Raw genomic sequence first — 12,240 nt, 5'->3', positions numbered from 1 at the left:
ATTCGCATAAACGAAAATTCACATATGCGAAATTTAGCATATGCTAATTTTCGCATATGCGCATTTTCTCGCGACAGTCTCACACAGTAATATTACAGCCTTCTTTACACCACACAAGCTGGAAGCAGAGAGGGGTGATCACTGTGATGTGTACTGTGAAGAAGAAAAAAAAAAAAAAAAAACGAATATTCGTAATTACGAATATATAGCGCTATATTCGCGAAATTCGCGAATTCGCGAATATGCGATATTCGCGAATAATATTCGAATCGCGAATATTCGCGAGCAACACTAGTGCTAAGTCCCCAAAGTCAGAGTTCCTGCGTACTGGTAGGATCCTCCTGGTGAGATAACCCCTTGTCACCTCTTCCGTCTTTAACCCCTTAAGGACTCAGCCCATTTTGGCCTTAAGGACTCAGACAATTTAATTTTTACGTTTTCATTTTTTCCTCCTCGCCTTCTAAAAATCATAACTCTTTTATATTTTCATCCACAGACTAGTATGAGGGCTTGTTTTTTGCGCGACCAGTTGTCCTTTGTAATGACATCACTCATTATATCATAAAATGTATGGCGCAACCAAAAAACACTATTTTTGTGGGGAAATTAAAACGAAAAACGCAATTTTGCTAATTTTGGAAGGTTTTGTTTTCACGCCGTACAATTTCTGGTAAAAATGACATGTGTTCTTTATTCTGAGGGTCAATACGATTAAAATGAAACCCATTATTATATACTTTTATATTATTGTTGCGCTTAAAAAAAATCACAAACTTTTTAACCAAATTAGTACGTTTATAATCCCTTTATTTTGATGACCTATAACTTTTTTATTTTTCCGTATAAGCGGCGGTATGGGGGCTCATTTTTTGCGCCATGATCTGTACTTTTTTTTGATACCACATTTGTATATAAAAAACTTTTAATACATTTTTTATAATTTTTTTTTTAATAAAATGTATTTAAAAAGTAGGAATTTTGGACTTTTTTAATTTTTTTTCGTTCACGCCGTTCACCGTACGGGATCATTAACATTTTATTTCAATAGTTCGGACATTTACGCACGCGGCGATACCAAATATGTCTATAAAAAATGTTTTTTACGCTTTTTGGGGGTAAAATAGGAAAAAACGGACGTTTTACTTTTTTATTGGGGGAGGGGATTTTTCACTTTTTTTTTACTTTTACTTTTACATTTTTTTACATTTTTTTTTACACTTGAATAGTCCCCATAGGGGACTATTCATAGCAATACCATGATTGCTAATACTGATCTGTTCTATGTATAGGACATAGAACAGATCAGTATTATCGGTCATCTCCTGCTCTGGTCTGCTCGATCACAGACCAGAGCAGGAGACGCCGGGAGCCGCACGGAGGAAGGAGAGGGGACCTCCGTGCGGCGTTATGAATGATCGGATCCCCGCAGCAGCGCTGCGGGCGATCCGATCGTTCATTTTAATCGCGAACTGCCGCAGATGCCGGGATCTGTATTGATCCCGGCACCTGAGGGGTTAATGGCGGACGCCCGCGAGATCGCGGGCGTCGGCCATTGCCGGCGGGTCCCTGGCTGCGATCAGCAGCCGGGATCAGCCGCGCATGACACGGGCATCGCTCCGATGCCCGCGGTTATGCTTAGGACGTAAATGTACGTCCTGGTGCGTTAAGTACCACCTCACCAGGACGTACATTTACGTCCTGCGTCCTTAAGGGGTTAATTTTATGTGTTTGATGTATATAATTTATAGATGTCTGTATAGTACTTCCAGGACCTTAGGTCACATGACTACTAAGCCTACTGTTAGGTTAAGCTTAAGGACCTTCCAGGTCACGTGAGTGGGTCACATGATGTACCACAATGCTTTGTGAAAGGACTGACAGTTGGTGGGAACCAATAAGCTATGAGCCTGCCCCCTTGCCTTATAAGGGCGCTGTTACCCAATCATCACTCTCTTGGGTTCCGGACTAGCAGAGAGAGGGAAGCTCCGTGTATACCTTCAAGACCAATCTAGGCCTGAAGCCTGCTAACTTCAGCCGGATACAAAACGGTGAGTTCAACTAAACTAACTCAATCCTAAATCTACGTGACTACTGAACCTAAAACCGAACCCTAAATTCAGTGGAACAACATAAAGCAAGCCTCAGAGCTTATTTCCCTACAAGGTCCCAACCAACTGTGAGGAACCTAAAGTCTGGTCCTCTGTAAAGACTGTTACTACTGTTAACCGTCATAGAAGTTGCAGTAAAGTTTACTAAACCTCCGGTTGTGGACAATCCTTTATTCCTCCCTATCGCTCGTGTGACGAGTGGCTGTAGGATAGATATATATATATATATATATATATATATATACAGAGGAAGAACCCTCACCCTGGCGTCACGACAGTTAAGGGTTAATCCAACACCCTTTAATCACTGCACAGCTACACCCTTCCTACCCTACATCCCCACAAGCTCACCACAAGAGTAAAAAGAAAAACACTCCACATTAAACACTTGGGTTTTAGTAAATCAGGGCCAATCTGTAACCATGGCAGGCAGAGGATTTCTAAAGGTCTCTGTGCCTGCCATGACAGATCTTCTTGTACAGACAGAAGAGCACTAATTTAACTGATCAATGCAATACCATTGCATTGATCAGTATATGTAATCTAGTTATTAAATATATACTAAAAGTCCCCTAGTATAAAAAGAAAGTAAAAAAAAAAAAAAGTTTAGAAAAATGTATGTTTTAAAAGATATAAAAGCACTGTAGACAAAAACTAAAGTTAGAGGGGTGGGAATATGGTGATTCAAAGCATTTTAATTTTATTTCAAGTTTTAATTCTTTAAAAGTTGTAAAACTTGACAACAATTATATAAATTTGGTGTCAGTGTAATAGTACCGACCTGTTGAGAAAAGATAACTTATCAGTGTTACTGCAAAATGAACGGTGTAAAAAGGAAATCCCTCAACATTTGCAGAAATGCGTTTTTGGTTTTTGCTCGATTTCTGCCCACAAATAATTTTCTTTTAGTTTTAAAGTAAATGTTGCGGCAAAACAAAGGGTGTCTGTAAAAAATTACAATTGGCCTCTCAAAAAATGCCCCACATGGCACTGTATAAAGAAACATGAAAGAGTTATGACTCTAAGAAGGCATGGAAGGGGTTAAAGGGGTATTCCGACCAAAAACATCTTATCCCCTATCCAAAGGATAGGGGATAAGATGTCTGATCACGGGGGGGAGCACTGCTGAGGCCCCCCGTGATCTCCCTGCAGCACCCGCATTCTATGCGGCGCTGCGGCTCCAGTTTCGGAAACCTCCGGTTTTCCCGGGACTGGGGACGTGACATCACGCCACGGCCCCTTCATTCATGTCTATGGGAGGGGGCGTGATGCCCCCTCCCATAGACATGAATGGAGGGGGTGTGGTGTGACGTCACGTCCCCAGTCCCGGAAACCCGGTGGTTTCCGAAACTGGAGACGCAGCCCCACATAGAATGCGGGTGCTGCAGGAAGATCACGGGGGTCCCAGAATGGGGCCCTCCATGATCAGACATCTTATCCCCTATTCTTTGGATAGGGGATAAGATGTTTTGGGCCGGAATACCCCTTTATGCCTAAGATTTCTTGATTAAGCAACCTTCAAGGCCATCGTCTACGGCTGGGTTCACACTACGTTTTCTCCCATACGGGAGCGCATACGGCAGGGGGGAGCTAAAAGCTCGCGCTCCCGTATGTCACCGTGTGCGCTCCCGTATGTCATTCATTTCAATGAGCCGACCGGAGTGAAACGTTCGGTCCGGTCGGCTCATTTTTGCGCCGTATGCGCTTTTACAACCGGACCTAAAACCGTGGTTGACCACAGTTTTAGGTCCGGTTGTAAAAGCGCATACGGCGCAAAAATGAGCCGACCGGACTGAACGTTTCACTCCGGTCGGCTCATTGAAATGAATGACATACGGGAACGCATACGGTGACATACGGGAGCGCGAGCTTTTAGCTCCCCCCTGCCGTATGCGCTCCCGTATGGGAGAAAACGTAGTGTGAACCCAGCCTTAGATATGCTTACATTGATCTCTTTGTCCTCTATGTAGCACTGTGAGACATATTTCTGACCTTTATGACCCAGAAGATACCTCACCTTATATAAGAGGTGACTGAAAGGTTTAGTCCAAAGTGCCAATACGATTATTTTAATGCTTCTAGTCAAAAAGAATCGGTGCAGTATTTTAGAACAGTGGTCCCCAATCCTCAATGCCCACCAACATTACGGGTTTTTTCACTTACTCCATTGGAAAAGAACAGGGAAAATGTCAAATCTTGAATTGTTGGTGGGTCTGAAGGACTGGTTTGGAGACCTCAGTTCTATAAGAAAAACGCAGTTCAAACTTAAATGGGCACTGTCATTAAAACTAATTTTGCTATTGCACTCGTTATGGTAAATGAAAAATATTTCCAATGTACTTTGTTTAAAACAAAAAAGAAGTTTTGGTGTCTCCCTACTTGTCCAGAGTACATTTCCCCACATCTGTTGCAAAGACTTTGGACTCCTGCTGGCCTGGCAGAAGTCCAAAATCACGAAATGCAGCCTCTAGTGCTGAGATGGGTGTGTGCAGCCTTAGCCAATCATAGCTCATCTCACACTGAACTGCTCTGGGCTGGGTATAGCAAAGTGAGGGAGGAAGTTCTCCCCTGTATGGCTTCAGATGATGTCACACCTCAATTTTTTTTAGATAATCAGCATTTAAAAAATAAGAAAAACTAAGGTCAGCCCATTTGGCCCCCACAACCATGCTCAAAGTCACTGAAGTTCCCTTTCTTCCCAATTCTGATGTTTGATTTGAATTTAGCAAGTTGTCTTCACCACGTCTACACACCTGAATGAATTGGGTTGCTGCCATGTGATTGGCTGATTGGCTATTTGTCTTAACAAGCAATTGAACAGGTGTAGCTAATATAGTGGCCAGAGAGTATTAATTAATTCTATAAATAATGTTACACATTAAATCAGCGGTAATAACCTGACCATATGTACCATGTGTCTTCACATTTTGCTGTATAGTTTTGGTCTTTATACCCATAGCTACATGGCTCTGCTGGCATTTTAACACTTATCTCCACCACATGATGGGGCATAAGTGTCTGATCTCGGGGGTCCGATCTCTGAGACCTCTCTATATCTCCTGAATGGCACCCTTGTTCTCCTCGTGTACAGAGCAAGGTCAACACAGCTGAGGCCGTCTCTGGTGCTCCCATAGAGATGTATGGAGTGGGCATGTCGACCCCGTTTCGCGCATGAGGAGAGACAGAGCGTGGTTCAGGATATTGCGGGGGTCCAACCTCTAGGACACTTATCTACTATCGTGTGGATAGAGGATAAGTGTTAAAACACTGGAGTGCCTCTTTAAGGAGTTAAAGGGGGTATCTGGGATTTTGCAATAAATTTATATCCAGCTGGAAACAAAAAATAGAAGAAAAACTATACTTACCTAGCTCCAGTCCCCGTCTTGTCCCCCACAGCTCTGTTCCGTCCTCCAAACTTCTGTCCTGCTTTTGAGACTAGCGCTTGGTGCCGGACCTGCCAGGTCAGCCAATCACTGGCTCCCATCTTGGTAGTGATTGGCTAAGCCAGCAGGTCCTGCACAAAGCACTCATCGTGTAAGCAGGAAGAAGACAGATGGAGCTGAATGGGAACTTCGAGAGAATAGTGGGAGGCTGGGGGTAGGGAACTATAGGGTTTTCTTGGCCCAAGCTGGATTTGGATTTTTTGTAAACCACCAGATAACCACTTTAACACATCTGTATGGGAGCACCAAAGACAGCTCAGTGCTGTACTAGGCCGTCTCTGGTGCTCCCATAGAGATGCATGGAGTGGGCATGTCGACCCCGTTTCGCGCACGAGGAGAGACAGGGCTTGGTTCAGGATAACGCGGGGCACCAACCTCTAGGACACTTATCTACTATCCTGTGGATAGAGGATAAGTGTTAAAACACTGGAGTGCCCCTTTAAATTTATATCCTGCTGGAAAAAAACGATACTTACCTAGGAGACACAGGGTGTGGTTCAGGATATTGCAGGGGTCCAACCTCTAGGACACTTATCTATTATAGTGTGGATAGAGGATAAGTGTTAAAACACTGGAGTACCCCTTTAAGTTGTTAAAGGGGGTATCTAGCAATTTGCAAAAATGTATATCCTGCTGGAAAAAAATTGAAAAAAACAATACTTACCTAACTCCAGTCCCCGTCTTGTCCCCCACAACTCTGTTCCATCCTCCAAACTTCTGTCCTGCTTTCGAGACTAGCGCTTGGTGCAGGACCTGCCAGCTCAGCCAATCACTGGCTCCAGTCTTGGTAGTGATTGGCTAAGCCGGCAGGTCCTGCACAAAGCCCTCATCTTGTAAGCAGGAAGAATGGAGCAGAATGGGAACTGCGATAGAATAGTGGGAGACTGGGGGGTAGGGAACTATAGGGTTTTCTTGGCCCCAGCTGGATTTGGATTTTTTGTAAACCACCAGATAACCCCTTTAATACTGGCTGCTTCAAAGGATAATGTAGTGTGCAGGACTATGGAGGACAGTCACAATTACATGTAATAGGATTAAAAGATTAGTTATCTGAGATATTCTCACCAAAGGTGTTCAGACTTCTTTTTTGTTTTTAATTGCCAAAGCATCAATGGTAGAAGGTTAAGAAAATCGCTGTACTGACGCAAATAACACAGAGAAGCAATAATATAACACGAAGGTAAAGGACAGCAAAGGTCATTCATTATTGTAAGGCAATAGTACAGCACAAAAGAAAATACACCGATAATAGAGGTGTTATGTTCGCCATTAACTGGGATAGCAATTCACTTACTGCAACTTTTAAGTTTGTTGTGTCACAGATTGAATGTCTGGTTAAAATCCCTATAAATTAATATTTTTATGTATTTATTTATGCATGTATTTATGTATATATTTATTTATTTTATTTTATTTATTTATGCATGTATTTATGTACGTATTTATTTATTTATTTTATATATTTATTTATGCATGTGTTTATGTACGTATTTATTTATTTTGTTTTATTTATTTATTTATTTATGCATGTATTTATGTATGTATGTATTTATCTATTTTATATATTTATTTATGCATGTATTTATGTATGTATTTATTTATTTTATTTTATTTTATTTATTTATGCATGTATTTATGTATGTATTTATTTATTTATTTTATATATTTATTTATGCATGTGTTTATGTACGTATTTATTTATTTTGTTTTATTTATTTATTTATTTATGCATGTATTTATGTATGTATGTATTTATCTATTTTATATATTTATTTATGCATGTATTTATGTATGTATTTATTTTATTTTACATATTTATTTATGCATGTATTTACTTATTTATTTATGTATGTATTTATGTATTTATTTTATTTTATTTATTGACCAAATAAAGTGAGGTGTACTATTCTGTGCATGTGTTCTGTGATAACTTGAAAACTCCTTAATAAATTTGACTCAAATTTACCATAAAAACATATTAGGGGGGGGGGGGGGATACAAAACCCTATAAAATTTCAAAGCAATTAGTCAAGCTGAGGAAGATGATTTCCTATGTTCTAGATCAGGGTTTTCCAAACAGTATGCCTCCAGCTGTTGCAGAACTACAACTCCCAGCATGCCTTTGGCATGCTGGGAGTTGTAGTTTTGCAACAGCTTGAGGTCCACAGTTTGAAGACCAATGGTTTGGAGACCACTGGTTAAAGGGGTACTCCACTGGAAAACATATATATATATTTTTGTTTTTAAATCAACTGGTGCCAGAAAGTTAAACGGATTTGTAAATTACTTCTATTAACAATCTTAATCCTTCCAGTACTTATGAGCTGCTGTATGCTCCACAGGAAGTTCTTTCCTTTTTGAATTTCCTCTCTGTCTGACCACAGTGCTCTCTGCTGACACCTCTGTCCATTTTAGGAATTGTACGAAGCAAGGTAGGTTTGCTATGGGAATTTGCTCCTACTCTGGACAGTTCCTAAAATGGACAGAGGTGTCAGCAGAGAGCACTGTGGTCAGACAGAAAGGAAATTCAAAAAGAAAATACAGAAGCTGATAAGTACTGGAAGGATCAAGATTTTTTAATAGAAGTAATTTACAAATCTGTTTAACTTTCTGGCACCAGTTGATTTAAAAAATAAATAAATAAATAAATAATTATAAAAGTACCCCTTTAAGAGCATCTGGTTTATTCTACTGTTCTGCTGTTAGTAGGTGTGTGTTTTACTTTTTTTATTTTGCTGATCTTAAAGCCTTGGAAAGATTATTCGCTGATTAAACAGATGTTGTAAGAGAAGGAATCATCTGCCGGATGGGAGGCGCCCCTCTTCACCGAATATTTTGTTTTTTATTAAGTGGGGAGACCGGTTTGTTTTGTTTTAATAACTATAAAGCATTGTTCTTTTCAATGGTCTTTTGTTCTATGTTTTTTGGGGCTTCTAGGATTAGCGAGGTTCTCCCAAAGAATAAATATTTGAAGTGTAGTCTCCCCTTGGGAAGTGTTCATTTACATCATAATTATGTTTTGTTATGTTTTTTTTATTCATCTTTAAAGACAGATAAGGATCCAGGAATATGGTAAAAGTTTTTGTATAATGTATGCTCAGTGAGCATGACCTCCAAACATATGGGCGTTTGCTTTTTGGGAAGTTTTAATCTCCTAATTCATGGGAATTTGTCCCCTGTGACACAGTTTAAATGTGGCTCAGTTTGGGGCTGAGTTTTTTTTTTTTACACATTTTGTTCTGCATTTAGACTGCTTCTGCTGTGATTTTCCAAAATAACTTTTTTTTCATTTCCCTATGCTGCTATAGACCCATACTGCTGTTTCAACTTGAATGAAAAGAGCGGTACTGATCTATGTTCTGTTTGTCTTCTTGTAAGGTCATATGGAGACAACCAATCAATGCCTTTGGGGTCAGTCAGAATATATTGGACTGGTGTATGGAGCCTTTGCTGGACAGGTGTGTTAGGCTGAGGTCCCATCTGCATCAAAGGGTCCTGTCACCCTCCCTCCTGCTGCACCTCCTGTCCATGCTGTCACCCTCCCTCCTGCTGCACCTCCTGTCCATGCTGTCACCCTCCCTCCTGCTGCACCTCCTGTCCATGCTGTCACCCTCCATCCTGCTACACCTCTTGTCACTGCAGTCACCCTCCCTCCTGCTGCACCTCTGTCACTTCTGTCATCTCCCCTTCTGCTACATATCCTGTTACCATCACTCATGCTGCATCCCCTGTCACTGTTGTCACCTACTCTCCTGCTGCACCTCCTGTCACTGCAGTCACCCTTCCCCCTCTACCCTCCTGCTGCACCTCCTGTCACTGCTGTCACCCTCCCTCCTGATGCCCCTCCTGTCACTGTTGTCACCCACTCTCCTGCTGCACCTCTTGTCACTGCAGTCACCCTTCCTCCTACTACCCTCCTGCTGCACCTCCTGTCACTCTCCCTCCTGATGCCCCTCCTGTCACTGTTGTCACCCACTTACCTGCTGCACCTCCTGTCACTGCTGTCACTCTCCCTCCTGATGCCCCTCCTGTCACTGTTGTCACCCACTTACGTGCTGTGCCTCCTGTCACTGCTATCACCCTCCTTCCTGATGCCCCTCCTGTCACTGTTGTCACCCACTATCCTGCTGCACCTCCTATCACTGCGGTCACCCTTCCTCCTACTACCTCCCTCCTGCTGCACCTCCTGTCACTGCAGTCACCCTCCCTCCTGATGCCCCTCCTGTCACTGTTGTCACTTGTCACTATCCCTTCTGCTGCACCTCCTCTCACAGCTGTACTCATCCCTTCACCTACACCTCCTGTCACTACTGCCAGCCTCCCTCTTGCTGCTTCTCCTGTTACCGCTGTCACCCTCCCTTCTTCTGCACCTCCTGTCACCCTCCTTCCTGCTGCACCAGCTGTCACTCTTCCTCTTGCTGTACCTCCTGTCACTAGGGTTGCCACCTTTCTTGCAACTTCCGGTCATGCTAATTTACATAATTATTTATATATGCGTGACATCACAGGATACACATATGCGGGGGAAATTTTGTCCTGTTCTGACCCCTATAACCTTTTTTTACATCTCTCTAATACGGGACTGTATGAGGGTCATTTTTTGTGCTCTGATCTGTAGGACCATTTTTGTTTTGATGGGACTTTTTGATCACTTTATTTTTTATTTTTATTAAACTCAGGAGTTGCAGTTAGTTACTAACTACAACTCCCAGCATGCCCTAATACAGACTGTGGATCAGCAGCCACCCCAAATGAAAACTACAACTCCCAACATGTTGGACTATATAGTAGTATATTGCATAGGTCAGTGTTTCCCAACCAGGAGTGCCTCCAGCTGTTGCAAAACTACAACTCCTAGCATGCCCGGACAGCCTTTGGCTGTCCGGGCATACTGGGAGTTGTAGTTTTGCAGTAGCTAGAGGCGCTCTGGTTGGGAAACACTGGTATAGTATTTGGTGCAACATTCCGGGAGTTGGAGGATTGGTTGGATAAATACCGGCCATTGCATTGCCAGTATTTTTAATATAAAAATACCAGCGGGGTGGCCAAAATACCAGCTTTGCCGATAGAATACCAGCCAAGTGGCAACCCTGTCACTGCTGTTGCCCTCTCTCCTGCTGCACCTCCTGTCACCCTTCATGCAGTATTTATTTTCCCCCACTCATGATCCGCTTTTTAAACGGACTCTTGCGGACAGAGCTCCAATGCAGATGTGAACTTAGTCTTAGAAATGATGTTAGAACTCTATGACGGTGAGGGGAGCCCATACAGTCTGATAATACGCTGTTGGAGATACCAATAAGTGGACACAACAGATCCAGTAGAATGTGACATTTTATTGTAGTCTCATGAATCCAACGAGTTTCTAGACTACTGAAGCCCCTTCATCAGGTCAAAACATGAGACATGAGATGTATATGTGATGTCCCAGTAAGGGATATAGTCCCGTACAGTACTTAGGCCCTGTCAGGTTGAGTCCCTCTGTGTCCTAGGGGCTCTCCTGCAGTGTCTCCCCCATTGTGTTATCTGTATATTAGGTGTATTAGGTATAAAGGACCTTTGAGGACCTTTGAGTTAGTCATATGATGTTGTTGTCACATGTTTGTTACCCAGAGAGCACCAGCTAACCAGGTGACCTACAGCTTGACCTGTGGGCTCCTTGCACATCCCCCCTTTATGAGGAAGGGAGGAGCTGCAATCTCTCTCTTCTACCACACTTTATCCTGAGGTCAAGTTAAGTCCAGGTGTCTCAGAGCCAGTGTCCAGCACACCTGGAGGCCTCAATCATAACCTACAGCCACATGTCAGTAAGTCAAGTCTATGTCTGCTGGCACTACCTACTGTCAAGTCAAGTCTATTATAGTCACCGTGGCTGTCCTAAAGTTTGTCAAGTCACTGCAAGTCCCAGAAAGCTGTGTTACTGGCCACCTCTCTGGGATCCTGGCCTAACTGTAAAGACTGTTACCATCTGTCTACCTCAGTAAAGCTACCGTTAACTCTGACCTGGCCTTGGACTCTTATTTGCCCTGCCTAACTAGGACTAGCAGTGCTACCGTTTGGGTGGTTATCGGGAAAACCATGCCCTGGCGTCACGAACATTTAGGGCTTAATACCATCTGCCCCATACACCTCACCTTCACACCCCGTGGCTCACCACATATATAAAGCCAGTATGTCTTATTTCGTAGCTGCGTGTCAGATTCGGAATGTCATCATTATTTCTGTGCATTTGTTTTTTTAGGTAATTCCAGCCATGTGATCTGTGTGAAGGAGAGAGGATTACATAAGACTGTATTGGTGGAGGGGGATGTGCCGCAACCTTTGTACTTGTTTCCTAGACCTCTGGACAAAGCCATGTTTTTATGTGTAATAATCTACTTATTTGTCGCAATCTCTCCCCCGCGGTCAGATAGTAATAACCTTAAGTAAACTTCCCTCATACACACAAAGTTAGGAAATATTTATTTCTAGTAAACCCGCATAGCTATGCTACCATTGTTTGCTGTGATTTAGTGGTGGAGGTCTAAAGATCACTATATACCTTTCACAATGCAGTGCACCAGGCTTCTATTTATTTTCAGAATGAGGGCTATGGAGGGGGGGGGGGGGGGCTGTTCATGGGTGCTCCTGGCACCCCGGGCAAATTGCTGGTTTTGTAAAGCGAAGATATAGCCATATAGCCAGGTAAC

At 42.6% G+C, this 12,240-nt stretch overlaps 1 long non-coding RNA gene across 1 annotated transcript; it reads left to right on the top strand.

Moving 5' to 3' along the window:
* The first annotated feature begins 1,890 nt into the window (after window positions 1–1,890).
* Window positions 1,891–11,981, top strand: LOC130293375 (uncharacterized). Its single transcript, XR_008848190.1, has 3 exons — window positions 1,891–2,048; window positions 8,930–9,009; window positions 11,793–11,981. It is a non-coding gene; the product is annotated as an uncharacterized LOC130293375 (long non-coding RNA).
* Window positions 11,982–12,240: the final 259 nt, after the last annotated feature.

The sequence above is a fragment of the Hyla sarda genome, chromosome 10 (genome assembly GCF_029499605.1).
Source record: "Hyla sarda isolate aHylSar1 chromosome 10, aHylSar1.hap1, whole genome shotgun sequence".
NCBI classification, from domain to species: domain Eukaryota; kingdom Metazoa; phylum Chordata; class Amphibia; order Anura; family Hylidae; genus Hyla; species Hyla sarda.
Note: the sequence above shows the minus strand (reverse complement) of the source record. Positions and strands in the feature narration are given on the sequence as shown.